This window comes from Caretta caretta, chromosome 21, assembly GCF_965140235.1.
Source record: "Caretta caretta isolate rCarCar2 chromosome 21, rCarCar1.hap1, whole genome shotgun sequence".
Lineage (NCBI taxonomy): Eukaryota > Metazoa > Chordata > Testudines > Cheloniidae > Caretta > Caretta caretta.
Genome location: NC_134226.1, coordinates 13,152,679 through 13,167,686, shown reverse-complemented (window position 1 = coordinate 13,167,686; position 15,008 = coordinate 13,152,679). Strand labels below are relative to the sequence as shown.

At 47.0% G+C, this 15,008-nt stretch overlaps 1 protein-coding gene across 1 annotated transcript in view; it reads right to left on the bottom strand.

Moving 5' to 3' along the window:
• Window positions 1-15,008, bottom strand: part of KCNA2 (potassium voltage-gated channel subfamily A member 2) — a 71,880-nt gene that overhangs the window by 13,097 nt on the left and 43,775 nt on the right. The window lies entirely within an intron of this gene.

The following is a 15,008-nucleotide window of genomic DNA, read 5'->3' as shown; positions in this document are numbered from 1 at the left end:
ATATAACAGTCTGCATCTGCCTGATTAAGATTTGAAGGGTGAAGAATAACCAGCTACCCCTAACTTCAGGAAGGGAAACGTGTTAGGGTGATCAAAATCAGGAGGAAATATAGGGCCAGATTCTGCCATCCTTCATTGTGACTAGCACTGGGGTGAAGGGCAGCATGTCTAATGGTTAGAACACTGTCCTAGGAGACCTGAGTTCTAGTCCCAACGCTGGGAGTGATTTGCTGAACAGGGTTGATGAGAGTAGGGAAAGCCACATGAAAGATAAGGGGCCAGGCTTTATTTTAAGGGACATTTTAGGGAAACACCACTTCCCTGAGCAGATCCTGGGTTTTTTCTCTCAATTGTACATTTCTACTGCCCTCAAATATACCATGCAATGATTATAAGCTTCAATGTAATGTTTCAAATGGTACTAATGATCAATGTTAAAACAAGTCAATACATCATCAAAGAAGGGATGGGTGATCACTCTAAGTGATAAATCAATGAAATAAAGGACAGTCCCCTAAAATAAGAGATGGGTGGTCCCCCTACATGAGAGTGGGGGGAAATGGGGACAATTGTACTGGGGACCCGAGCTCAGGGGGGCCCCTCAGAACGTCTGTGTAATAAAGGGAAATGGGAAGGAGTGTGGTCCCACAAACATGATGTACCGGGGCCCCACATTTCTCTCAATGCCCTGGCTGTGATGCCTTAGGAAAATCACTTCACATCTGTCTAGTCTATTTAGACTGCAAGGTCTGGAGGGGAAGAACTAACCCTTCCTGTGCATTGGTGAATTGCCACTATGGGACCCTGAACTTGGGACCTCTCCTGTAGTTCTACTAATAGAACTACTAATCATTCTACCGTAGAGCCTCGGAGCCCTTGACCTAGACCTAGACCCCACTGGGCTAGGCGCTGTACAAACACAGAATAAACAGACGGTCCCTGCCACAAAGAGCTCACAAGCTACGTAGAAGACAAAAGCCAACAGGTGAATACAACATGCAGAAGAAAATAAGGCCACAGCATTGGTCAGCATGCTCGTCACTGGCTTAACCGCTGCTGAGTTTTGTGTAAGCATCACAGCAAAAGAGAGTTTTAAGGAGGACAATGAAGTGGTTTTGTGGATGTTTATGGGACGGGCCGCCCAAGCGTGAGAGGCAGCAGGGGAGAAAACATAAAGGGGTTTGTTTGAAAATTGAACAAGTGGACAATGGAAGCTGGTATCATCGGCTGATCAGAGCTGGGAGCTGACATGTGGGTAGTGAATGAGAGATGACAGGTTGGGTGGGGATGGGCCTTGAAGGGTCTTGAAAATGAAGACAAGCAGGTGATGTGCGGCGATATGAGATCCTTGTACTGAATAACACCTCAGTGCTGAGGAAGGCAGTAGGGCTCATCCTAGTGCAGAACATCATTCGTCACAAGCGACAGGATCAAACTTGGAGCCCGTGCGAAGATTCCAGGACAAATGTGCCACCTGTCAGGAGCGAAGGCGCCCGAATCAATCTCGAAGAAAATAAGTGTCAGAGAACCGCAAAAAAGAAAAGGCATCCCAAGCGAACCTTGAACGCCACTGAGGAGAGTATAATATTAAATATTATTAAAGCATGCCAGGCTAATAAGCACATTAAGAGCCGTCAACCCTTGTCCCCTCCAGCACTCTACGGCACGAGGGAAATGGAGAACATGGTCTCAGGGATCCCATATGCAATTATTGTCCCAGCGAGGAGCAGGGCTGACCAATGACAGAATATTTCTAAAGCATCTTATATGTGAAGATGTGCTATACAGCAGTGCTATCTGGGCAAGGTTGTTCTCCAGCGTAAGAAGTCGGTTGGAGTGGTGGACTTTAACGGGCTTTGACTCAGGCCCTAAATGCGCGTGGAGGAGAGGCTTTGGCCCAAGGGAGGTTGGACGCTTGGCAGGCTTCCCTGCAAAGGGGAAATAAATCAGAAGCTCCTATGTCAGCCCTAACATTCAACAGCACCCAGTAAAAAGCGCCAGGGCTTGAGCAGAGAATGGGCGTGTTCGGTGAGACATGGGCTTAAATGGAATCCATGTCACACCAAGGGGGCGCTATACTCGCCATCCCCCTTGACCACCCTCCTACTGTTAAGCAAGAGAAACTTGGTGACTGTGCCCTGCCTCTCTCATCCACCCAGGATGGGGGTTCACCTGTACTTGCCCTGTTATGTACAGCACCCTGCACCCACGCTCGGGAGGACCAAACCCTGTATATGCTAATTATTGCTATTTATATTTCTAGGGTGACCAGATAACAAGTGTAAAAAATCAGGACGGGGGTGGGAGGATAATAGATGCCTATATAAGAAAAATCCCCCCAAATTGGGACTGTCCCTATAAAATCTGGACATCTGGTCACCCTAAATATTTCATCCATGCAATCTACTTTAATAACCGCAGATGAGTGATGGGTGTCTAAAGAGAAAGAAACAAAAGAAAACAGTTTATTTGGCTTTCCTATACTGCTTGCTATTGTTACATTTTTCTCTACAAACCTAGCATCTCTTTCTGCTCATGAGCTGTGCACCAGAAACATAGGCAGGCTTGTAGAAACCTCTTTTCGCTGCTCTGCCCACAGCCATGCTACCTTGGGGTGGGGAAATTTTGTCAGGTTTTACAAGCTAAGAGGGGTCGGGTTTTGTCGATTTGTGGACGGGAGAACACCATGGAAACCCCAGGCGACTGCCAGAATAGTGTCATGTCTCAATGGATGGCACCAAGCCAATGACTCAGCAGGGGGCGCTGAAGGTGCCATTTCTCAGATGGGATTCAGAGGAGAGCGCCTGATTCTTTGTGGTCATTTGAGAGCCCACAGCATTTTTAAAAGCAGAAATGTATTTCTCTGCTCAACTGAACCCCATCCAAATTCCACTCTGGACAATGTATTTCTGCCTTTCTAAAGTCCCCTGTGCTTACAACTGGAAACAGGATTCTTCTTCACTTCCTGTCCTAAACTGCTGCTGTACTTGTAAGAGCTTTTTTCCTTCTTTAAAATGATTTGTGAGCTCCGATACCGTCCGGGGGAGTGTGATGAAAGAGGTTCTTGATTTCATCAGAGCCGCTTTGTCCTTTTGCTGAAGACGTATCAGCAACATGGGAGATGGGCGAGCTGTGGTCTGAAAATTATCTCTAGCTGATTCTGATGGGAAAGGTAGCGCTGAGGCCAGTTGGGGAAGAGGAAAAGGGAGCAGGATTTGTAACTAACTATTAGCTCCATTTCTAAGGTTTTGCAAAACCACCCTCCTTTTTTGACGGTCTCTGTATAAAGGGCCAGAACCTCAGCTAGCGCAAATGGATGCAGATTGCAGTGAATGAGGCTATGCTGATTTACACCAGCCGAGGATCTGGCAGCAAATATTTTCCTGAACCATCAGGGCTCTTCACAGTGGCAGAATTAGCTAGGCTTTTTTGTTCTGCAAGCTATTTTACGTGCCAGATGCACTAAAGATTCCTATGTCCCTTCATGCTTCAACCACCATTCCAGGGGACATGTGTCCATGCTGATGGCGGGTTCTGCTCGATAACAATCCAGAGCAGAGGGGATCGACGCATGTTCATTTTAATTATCTGAGTCAGATACCACCAGCAGAAGGTTGATTTTCTTTTTTGGTGGTTTGGGTTCTGTCATTTCTGCATTGGAGTGTTGTTTTTTTAAAACTTCTGCAAGCATGCTCCACACCTTGTCCCTCTCAGATTTTGGAGGGCACTTCAGATTCTTAAACCTTGGGTCAAGTGCTGTAGCTATCTCTAGAAATCTCACATTGATGCCTTCTTTGCGTTTTTGTCAAATCTGCAGTGAAAGTGTTCTTGAAAGGAACATGTGCTGGATCATCATCCAAGACTGCTATCACATGAAATATATGGCAGAATGCAGGTAAAACAAAGCAGGGGACATACAAATCTCCCCCAAGGAGTTCAGTCATAAGAATAAGAGCATTAAGCGTCACTAGAAGGGAGCTTCTGACTACAGCTAGTTTGAATATTCTCGGTGCTAACACTTGCGTTTCTGTTTAGAGAAACAGGATGCCAAACTGCCCCCAAATGTTGTCGCCCGCGCTGACGCTCTGTCCTCGCCTCTCAATAATGAGGAAAACAGATGCAGAGAAGCGATTGACTGAAACACTGTGGCACATCATGGGGGCCGGGCTGGCCTGTCGTTCATTTATGATCCTTAAAACTTTGATCTTATACAGCACCTGCCATCTGAGGATCCCAAGCCACTTTTGTGGGATAAGTCAGAATGATTGTGCCCATTTCACAGTTAGGAAAACTGAAGCACAGAGTGATTAAGTGACTTGTCCAAGGTTACCCAGTGGCAAAGCCAGGAAAGGAATCTAGGAGTTCTGAGTCTAACTGTCTGAGGTACTTATCTGGCCCCCCTAGCATAGTATCTGAGGTACCTCCCATTCTTTAATGTATTTACCCTCACAACCCTCTGTGAGGTAGGTAGGTGGTATTATGCCCAGTTTACAGATGGAGAACTGAGGCACAGAGAGGTTAAGTAACTTGTCCAAGGTCTTATAGGAAGCCTGTGGTAAAGCAGGAAATTGAACCAAAGTTCCCCAGATCCTAGACTTGTGCCCTAACCACTGAACCCTCCTTCCTCTCCCAGGCCTCTATTCCACTGTCTCTTCTGGCTGATCCTTTGAGTTGCTTCTTTTGCCTCTACAATAAGCCCACTTGCCACCATAATCCATCTCAAGTACATCCTATCCCGTCAGCAGCAGCTTCTTATCTTCCTTTTGTTGAATTACAGCTAGAAATAAAGTTGACCCAAGCCATGGAGTTCAAATCTGAATCTCCCCAGTGTCTGGTGGTGTCCAGATCTGGGGTTCCGGTTCTGATCCATCTCTAGTTATCAGTGCCAGCAGAGGCTTTCTTTCTCCGAGCCATGATACACCAATCCAGGGGTGAGTGTACCACTGCCCACTGGGGCCATGGGAAAATAGTAATTGTTTTCTTTGCAAAATTCAATAATATTAAATGCAGTCTCATGCCATATTTTTCAATACGGATTTTCAAATTAACATGTTGTGGGGCTGTTGTTTTTTTGTTTGTTTTTAAACTTCATGTGTTCTGATGTAAGTCTTAATTTGAATCTGGACAAAAATGTTGAATACCAAGGTTGGCACTCAACAGATTGGGATCCTTGCGCCGTCCATCTGTATTTTTCATCTGAAAAAATTCCTCAACCTCTTCCTTGTTTCCAGTGAAACTGGAAGGAATTTTGCTCAGTCAAAATGAAATCAGAGAACTTCAGTTTTGCAGGAGTTTGAAATTCCTTGATTGGGAATATTTCAGACCGCCCTGCGGTTCGCTATAAAAAAGTTAATGGACCTGTTGCCTTTTAACTATCCCCTCCACTGGGCACTTAGTTAACAGTGTGGTGAGTTAAAAAAAGCTTTATGAAAGCTTTACACTGATACTAATTATGGAGATAAGACTTTTCCTTTAGACCTTATTAGATTGGATCTCTGTAGCCAAATTTTTCAAAAAGTACCCACATTTCCAGAGCCCAAACGAAGACACCTTAAAGGGGCTTGATTTTTCAGAGAGTGGGTGCTCAGTACTTTCTGAAAATATGGCCCTTGAAGATGTCTCAAGTTTGACATCTAAATGCTAATGCGTCCCAAATCACTGGTCACTTTTGAAAATCATGGCCTGTGTTTATAACCTAAAGCATCATGGGTGTTGCTGGCCAGTCAGAAGACTTTGGTATATGAATGCTGCTGTGTTCCTGGGCTGTCACAGATTGCCGCCAGCTATTAGCTTGAACTAACATGAACTTCTGATACTATGAGCTTGAGGACAATCTGTGTTATGAACCTGGAGTGGAATATGAGGCACTGGCTTGAGCCGACAGTACAGTGGCCACTGCCCTCTAGTGGAATATAGAGGCCTGTTTGCGTAAATCACTCGGTGATTTTTTCTCCTAATCTCCACATACGGCTGGCTGGTTGGCTCGAGGAAGTGGGAGATATTTTCAGTTCTCTGTAGGCAGGCCATTCATCTGATTTTCAGCCAGACAGTCCTTTTTTCCTACGGTTTTGTCCCCGATCTGGGACTGAGACAAAACTAGATGTGATTTTGTGTGCATCACGGACACCGGACACCATTTGGACGTCCACACCACATGTGAAGTCATGTCAGTGGGGGTGGGGTCATGCTACTGGGGGTGGGCACACGCCATTCCTGGAAGTACCGGAATGTCTGGTATTCTGGGGGGGTGGCGCTAGCCACCTTAACTCTGTCACCTTAACTCTGTCACTGTCCAGCCCAGGCAGCGGTAAAAGTCATTGTTTGAAGACTCCTTGGTAGCCATGGGAGTGGCCTGGCTGCATCAGCCTCAAGTTCCATCTACTCCAGTCTCCTGTCTTTGACAGCAGTCAGCTTCTGAGGAAGCCCACAGTAGGCAGATGTGGGCTAATCTGCCCCCCACCCTCATCTCATCCTGCTCCCTAACAGTTAGAGATCGGCTTAAGCCCTGATGCATGAGGCTTTACATCCCTTCCAGAAATTTTCTTGTGCCTGGGTGAAACAGATTTGCGGTCTCCCTCTCGTTCTTCGTGGGCAAGTATCCCAATGACCAGACTTCCATCCTGTGGTTGGCACTCTGGGTGGTGGTCCTAAAAGAGATGGTACGGTTGCCTGATACTCAGAGCTGATGGACATCACGGAGGAAGCTTGTCCTGCAAATAGAGGCCTTCGATCACCGAAGCTGGTCCAATTTACTAGCCTTACGGTCCTTTTTAAAAGCTCTTTTGCAGTATTGACTCCCAATGTCGTGCTCTCCACCCATGCCTGGTGCTGAAGTTGCCTATAAGACACTTCTTCACCTAGCAATGGGATGCTTTCTCTAGCTCCCTTCTTGGGGAGGTTGCTCAGCACTTGCCCCCGCCTCTTGCTGGCAGCTGAAGCTGTACGAAGGTTGGTGGTGGCTGGAGTGTTGTTGTCCATCTGAAGGTGACAAGAGGGCAAAGGGAGAGAGGTTGCAATGTTTTAGGATCAACGGGGGCTTTGACAGAGCAGGAGTGTGTATCACAGAGAAACTGCCTCTTCCCTGGGAGCACCCTCCTTGGCAGCTCCCTGCTCTGTCCCTACAGCAGACTTGCTCTCTTCTGGCGATTGTTTCCCAGCCTTCCTGGGGCTGGACCTTTAAATCTGGCAGAGCCAATCAACTGCAGCCCTAAAGCAACTTGTTTGCTACCTCTCCTTCTCTTCTAGCAGGTAACTATGCTTCTCCCAGCTTCCCCTTTCTTGTTTTGAGGACACAGCGCAGCCTCTCAGGTGCACTTTGGGTTGATCCAGCTCTAGCAAGATGAAAAATGCCCCTTTTCGTATTGGTGACTACGTTTTTGATGTTTGTGATCATTAGATCTGCTGGGTCTTTCTAAATGACAGTGATGACAGGACTTAGCCCCTGAGCATCTTTAGATCCAAACATGCTTTACAAAGCGGAGTACATACCATTCTCCATTTTGGAGATGAGGAAACTGAGGCACAGAGAGGGGAGGGGAGTGACTTGCCCAAAGTGCTCTTATGACTAGACCGCCTGTCTCCTAAATAATTGAGGTTTTTCTCTAAGAATGCTTTATTAAACCCTTTTGAGATGGGTATTTGAATGCCAGTTTGTTACTCACGGGGAAGCAGAGGCGGAGTGCTTACCTGCCTCACACAGATCTCTGACTGGAACATGGGAGTTCCTGGCTCCACCCACTAATCCACGTGTACCCTCTCCAACTTTTATATACTATTGCAACTTTCTAATTTCCCTAAACACCAGCGCTAGGAAGCAATGCAAGGAGTAGGATGAGCTCTTTGCAGTATATGTAAGGGTTAAATTGATCATAATATTTGGGGGCCAGGAAGGAATGCCCCGGGATGTATTAGCAGGGTTTTTCTCCCTGTTATTATTTGAATTGTATTACTTACCATCAATCAAGATCAGGGGATAGGTGCTATACTGACATCTAGTGAGGGAAGTTGTCCTGGAGAGCTGACGCTCTACGAGGCAAGACAGACGGGGGAGATGATTATTACAGGGTCACAGCACAGCCAGACTCGAACTGTGGTCTCGGGAGTCACAAGAAGCCGCCAAGTCACTGGACTGCCTTCTTTCCCAGCCAGGCAAAGGCATGATACCCTCTCATCTCTTCTTCACATCGCCACGTGCATTGGGCAGGGCTCACCCATTCAGATCTGGTAGATACATCCCATGGGATCGGTTTCCCTTCAGTTTCAGGAGGGGTGCCAGAGGTGGATCTGCGCCAGCACCAAAGGCATGTGTTGCATGGGACAGTGCTTTCATCATACCTTGTACTATGGCTCATCTTCACCTAAGGTGCAGCAAGGGGATTCTCCAGTCACCAAAGGCAGAGGCCCGGCGCTGATATGGCGTGAAGTGGACGCGGTGTGTGCTTTTTCATTAAGCTGCCAATCAGGATAATTTGTGAAGCCAGGCTTCCTGAAAAGACGGTTGCCTGTCAAGCTGCCATCGTACAGATTATAGTTCCAGCCTGTCTGCGAGGGGGGGGGGGGGTTCCTTGTACGCATCGGTCTCTCGTTAGTTTCAGCACACAGCAGATGGCCTGCATGTGAGCATCTCCCCTAGTATCGTTCTGTCAGTCACACAAACAAAGGGCATGAATAGCACAAACGGGATATTTTTAGAGTGGAATATGGGTAATTGTTCTGCTGTTGGCCTCTTGGTCCCAATGCTGAGCAGCTGTGGTCTGTGGATACGAACTGAAGATCAGGTCTGCAGCACACGGTTCATGTCAGACAGACGGGCAGGAAAAAAAATAATCCATGAATATTTGTTCATAGACAAGACTGGATTTGCTTTCTATGCACACAGGAATTGCCAGACTGTATCATACATAAGAACATAAGAATGGCCATACTGGGTCAGACCAAAGGTCCATCCAGCCCAGTATCCTGTCTACTGACAGTGGCCAATTCCAGGTTCCCCAGAGGGAGTGAACCTAATAGGTCATGATCAAGTGATCTCTCTCCTGCCATCCATCTCCACCCTCTGGAGTCCTGGGGTCCATCTAGTCCAAGACCATATCTCTGACAGTGGCCAGCACCAGATACCTTCAAAGGAAGGTGCAGAAACCCCTGCAGAAGGCAGTGGATGGGTTAACCAGGGTTCTCCTAAACCTCAATACTTAGAGATTGAAATAAGGAAGAATTGTGGCCCAGATCCTCAGAGGAATGTAGGTGTTTAACTGCCATTGAAATTTGAGGATCTGGTCCTGTAACCCTTCCAGTATTCTTGTTTTTAATCCTTACTTTTCTAACCCTGCCTATTCTAGTCATGTCTCTTTGAATCCTGCACTGTCTCACTGATATACTGTGTCAGAGAGTTCCGCAGGCTAATTATGTGTTGTGTAGAAAAAATAGTTCCTTTTATCACTCTGAAATTTGCTTTCCCTAGACTCATAGATGCAAATTTGACTAATGCAAACACCTGGGAAAGGTGAATTTGCACCTCAATGAGTCATCAGGAGAGAATTTCAAACTGTTGAAGTGTAAAATGCTCTATTAATGCTGTGTTGATTAATTGCAGAAGTCCCATGGTATTCTTGTCTCCTCATTGGATTGCGTCTGTAACTAATCAGAGGATGAGAACAGACCCCCCAGGACTTCTGTATCTAGACAAGGCAGTGTGAATGACAAGTGTTTTCAATGAACTCTTTGCAACCAAGAATGTCCTGCTGCAGGAAATAAGGGCATAATTTGAACAACAAATAAGTAGGTGAATTTTGAAATCTACTTCTGGATAACTCACCCGTGGAAAAAGAAAGCGAAGTTCTGTAGAATAAATGATGCATTTGGAATCATTCATTCAGGTTTTCTTGATACCAGTAACATTCACAGTACCCAACAAGCAGTATTGCCCAAACCATTCAGAAATCAGGAGCCAGCTCCAAAAAGGAGCAGAGCGAGGATAGAATTCACAATATTTTTGCAACACAGCGTTTCTCATTTTTTTATTCAAAATTTTTAAATTTGAAATTTCACTAACACTTTGAAAAAATTTTAGGCTGCTAATTTCCTATGCCACTTTTGAAAATTTTATTCAGAGAGATTCAGTGAGTTGCTCAAGGTCATAGAGGAAGTCTATGGCAGAGTTGGGGATTAAACCCAGAGTTCCTGAGACTCATGCCAATGTCTTTGCCACAAGATCAGTCTATCTCTTGATGCTCTTTTTCTTTTTTCTTTTTTTTTTAAATGAGTTGGCTTTGTGAGGCTGGACAAATTAAAGGCACTGGCGGAATCTCCAAAAATTCTAAAACATACTTCGGACTTAGCAGCACCAGAAATTGCTTAGCGTATGTCTTCACTGCAGAGTTCACACAGATCTACACAGCTGGGTATAGGAACCTGCGTTTGTCGTGCCTAGGTCTGAGCGCCCACACTGCTAACCCACACTTGAGTTATAACTCCATAGCTGCATTCACAATGGCACTGCACTAACCTGGCTGAGGCACTAAGATTTCTGTGGGCGTATCCTATGGCTCTTAGTGCTGCATTAAACTGTGTTACTCTGTGACCTGTTTTGCAGGGTATTGTGGGAGAAATGGTCCATCTTTCCCTGCCCCACCCCCCGCAAGGAAGTGTTCTTAACCTCCAACTCAGTGAACCAAAGCACTTCCATCTCAGCCTGCTGCACACTTATGCCCACGACCTCTGTTCTGGACGGTCCCCAGGCATGGGTCCAACTCAGCACTAGGACCTGTTCCAGCTGTTGGTATTAATACACCACCCATTTGCACAACGCGAGGCAGTTAGAGGGTTTGCCCCATGAGAAGGCGGCAGCATGCCTTGCTAAGGTGATCACAGAGTCTGCGTGCAGACATGGTGCCATGGAGACAGATGATGGAGGTTGCGGATTCCCCTTTTGCTGACCAGTGCTCCTGGAGCAGGACCACAAACACAGAGCGGTGGCAATCCATCCTGCAGACCAGGGATGACCCAGCACTGGCTGCAGAACTTCCACTTGAGGACGGACACCTACGTGGAGGTGCGTAAGGAGCCTGGAACGTCAGTGCCAGGACATGCAGATGAGAGAAGCCTTTCTACTGCAGAAGTGGGGGTTTATTGCCCTTTTGAAGCTGGCGACCCCCGACAGCTACAGATCAGAAGCAACCGAGTCTGGCATTGGCAAATCAGCTGTTGGTGCTGTAATGATGGAGATTTGTGAGGCACTTATTGCCGTGGTTCACCCAGAGGTGGTGAAGATTGGTAATGTCCCCAGAATAATAGCTGGCTTTTAGGGGACTGGGGTTCCCAAACTGTGCAGAGTCATCAGTGGCTCACATGTGCCCATTGTCTGCTGCCCACAAGGTGCATGTGATGGGACACGTGGGGTGGGGGTATGCAGGGTTGCCCCTTGTTACCACCCCCACCCACCCCCATTTGCTGCTTGGCTTGTACTGAGCATGCTCAATAACACTGCTGAAGTGGGCTGCCCTCACTCCCCCTCCCCCCCACTATGGGCAGGCACGGGTTGCCCTTTAGAATCACAGAATCATAGAATATCAGGGTTGGAAGGGACCTCAGGAGGTCATCTAGTCCAACCTCCTGCTCAAAGCAGGACCAATCCCCAACTAAATCATCCCAGTCAGGGCTTTATCAAGCCTGACCTTAAAAATATCTAAGGAAGGAGATTCCACCACCTCCCTAGGAAACCCATTCCAGTGCTTCGCCACCCTCCTAGTGAAAAAGTTTTTCCTAATATCCAAACTAAACCTCCCCCACTGCAACTTGAGACCATTGCTCCTTGTTCTGTCATCAGCTACCACTGAGAACAGTCTAGATCCATCCTCTTTGGAACCCCCTTTCAGGTAGTGGAAAGCAGCTATCAAATCCCCCGTCATTCTTCTCTTCTGCAGACTAAACAATCCCAGTTCCCTCAGCCTCTCCTCATAAGTCATGTGTTCCAGTCCCCTAATCATTTTTGTTGCCCTCCGCTGGACTCTTTCCAATTTTTCCACATCCCTCTTGTAGTGTGGGACCCAAAACTGGACACAGTACTCCAGATGAGGCCTCACCAATGTCTAATAGAGGGGAACGATCACATCCCTCGATCTGCTGGCAATGCCCCTACATATACATCCCAAAATGCCATTGGCCTTCTTGGCAACAAGGGCACACTGTTGACTCATATCCAGCTTCTCGTCCACTGTAACCCCTAGGTCCTTTTCCGCAGAACTGCTGCCAAGCCATTTGGTCCCTAGTCTGTAGCAGTGCATGGGATTCTTCCGTCCTAAGTGCAGGACTCTGCACTTGTCCTTGTTGAACCTCATCAGATTTCTTTTGGTCCAATCCTCTAATTTGTCTAGGTTCCCTGTATCCTATCCCTACCCTCCAGTGTATCTACCTCTCCTCCCAGTTTAGTGTCATCTGCAAACTTGCTGAGGGTGCAATCCACACCATCCTCCAGATCATTTACGAAGATATTGAACAAAACTGGCCCGACGACCGACCGTTGGGGCACTCCACTTGATTCCAGCTGCCAACTAGACATGGAGCCATTGATCACTACCCGTTGAGCCCGACAATCTAGCCAACTTTCTATCCACCTTATAGTCCATTCATCCAGCCCATACTTCTTTAACTTGCTGGCAAGAATACTGGGGGAGACTGTGTCAAAAGCTTTGCTAAAGTCAAGGAACAACACGTCCACCGCTTTTCCCTCATCCACAGAGCCAGTTATCTCGTCATAGAAGGCAATTAGATTAGTCAGGCATGACTTGCCCTTGGTGAATCCATGCTGACTGTTCCTGATCATTTTCCTCTCCTCTAAGTGCTTCAGAATTGATTCCTTGAGGACCTGCTCCATGATTTTTCCAGGGACTGAGGTGAGGCTGACTGGCCTGTAGTTCCCAGGATCCTCCTTCTTCCCTTTTTTAAAGATGGGCACTACATTAGCCTTTTTCCAGTTGTCCGGGACTTCCCCGGATCGCCATGAGTTTTCAAAGATAATGGCCAATGGCTCTGCAATCACATCCGCCAACTCCTTTAGCACTCTCGGATGCAACACATCCGGCCCCATGGACTTGTGCTCGTCCAGCTTTTCTAAATAGTCCCGAACCACTTCTTTCTCCACAGAGGGCTGGTCGCCTCCTCCCCATGCTGTGCTGCCCAGTGCAACAGTCTGGGAGCTGACCTTGGTTCATGAAGACAGAGACAAAAAAAGCATTGAGTACATTAGCTTTTTCCACATCCTCTGTCACTAGGTTGCCTCCCTCATTCAGTAAGGGGCCCACACTTTCCTTGACTTTCTTCTTGTGGCTAACATACCTGAAGAAACCCTTCTTGTTACTCATAACATCTCTTGCTAGCTGCAACTCCAGGTGTGATTTGGCCTTCCTGATTTCACTCCTGCATCCCCGAGCAATATTTTTATACTCTTCCCTGGTCATTTGTCCAGTCTTCCACTTCTTGTAAGCTTCTTTTTTGTGTTCAAGATCAGCAAGGATTTCACTGTTAAGCCAAGCTGGTTGCCTGCCATATTTACTATTCTTTCGACACATCGGGATGGTTTGTCCCTGTAACCTCAATAAGGATTCTTTAAAATACAGCCAGCTCTCCTGGAGTTCTTTCCCCCTCATGTTATTCTCCCAGGGGATCCTGCCCATCAGTTCCCTGAGGGAGTCAAAATCTGCTTTTCTGAAGTCCAGGGTCTGTATTCTGCTGCTCTCCTTTCTTCCCTGCGTCAGGATCCTGAACTCGACCATCTCATGGTCACTGCCTCCCAGGTTCCCATCCACTTTAGCTTCCCCTACTAATTCTTCCCGGTTTGTGAGCAGCAGGTCAAGAAGAGCTCTGCCCCAGTTGGTTCCTCCAGCACTTGCACCAGGAAATTGTCCCCTACCCTTTCCAAAAACTTCCTGGATTGTCTGTGCACCACTGTATTGCTCTCCCAGCAGATATCAGGGTGATTGATGTCTCCCATGAGAACCAGGGCCTGTGATCTAGTAACTTCCGTGAGTTGCTAGAAGAAAGCCTCGTCCACCTCATCCCTCTGGTCCAGTGGTCTGTAGCAGACTCCCACCACGACATCACCCTTGTTGCTCACACTTCTAAACTTAATCCAGAGACTCTCAGGTTTTTCTGCAGTTTCATACCAGAGCTCTGAGCAGTCATACTGCTCCCTTACATACAGTGCAACTCCCACACCTTTTCTGCCCTGCCTGTCCTTCCTGAACAGTTTATACCCATCCATGACAGTACTCTAGTCATGTGAGTTATCCCACCAAGTCTCTGTTATTCCAATCACATCATAATTCCTTGACTGTGCCAGGACTTCCAGTTCTCCCTGCTTGTTTCCCAGGCTTCTTGCATTTGCAAGGCCTTGGTTGACCATGGAGGGACTTTCACGAACACCAGGGTGGGATCCCCTGGCAGAGTGCATGATGCCCGGGTATTACAGAGATCACCCCCAACCACACATCCCCCTTATCAAGCTCCTTGTCTCCACTACTAAGTCAATGTACCTTGAACACAAAGAGCCTGTCCCCGCTTTTTACCACGAGGTGGCAGCATATAGCATGATGAAAGCTTATGCTCAAATAAATTTGTTAGTCTCTAAGGTGCCACAAGTCCTCCTGTTCTTTTTGTATGATAGAAATGTGTCACCTCGACTGCGGAGCACACGGTATTCCAACCCTCTGAAAACCAGGAGCTGAAGAACAAAACTGTCTCCTGAGATGCAGCATGCACTAAAATTCCTTCCAAGACTTCGAACATTTATATCGGTTTCAGAGTAGCAGCCGTGTCAGTCTGTATTCGCAGAAAGAACAGCAGGACTTGTGGCACCTTAGAGACTAACAAATTTATTTGAGCATAAGCTTTCATGAGCTACAGCTCACTTCATCGGATGCAATCGTGCACGGGATTTGTGTTGTAACTGTGCCCCCAAACCACTTGCATATGGAAAAGTCCAATGGAACGACAGAGGAAACGATGAGATTTCG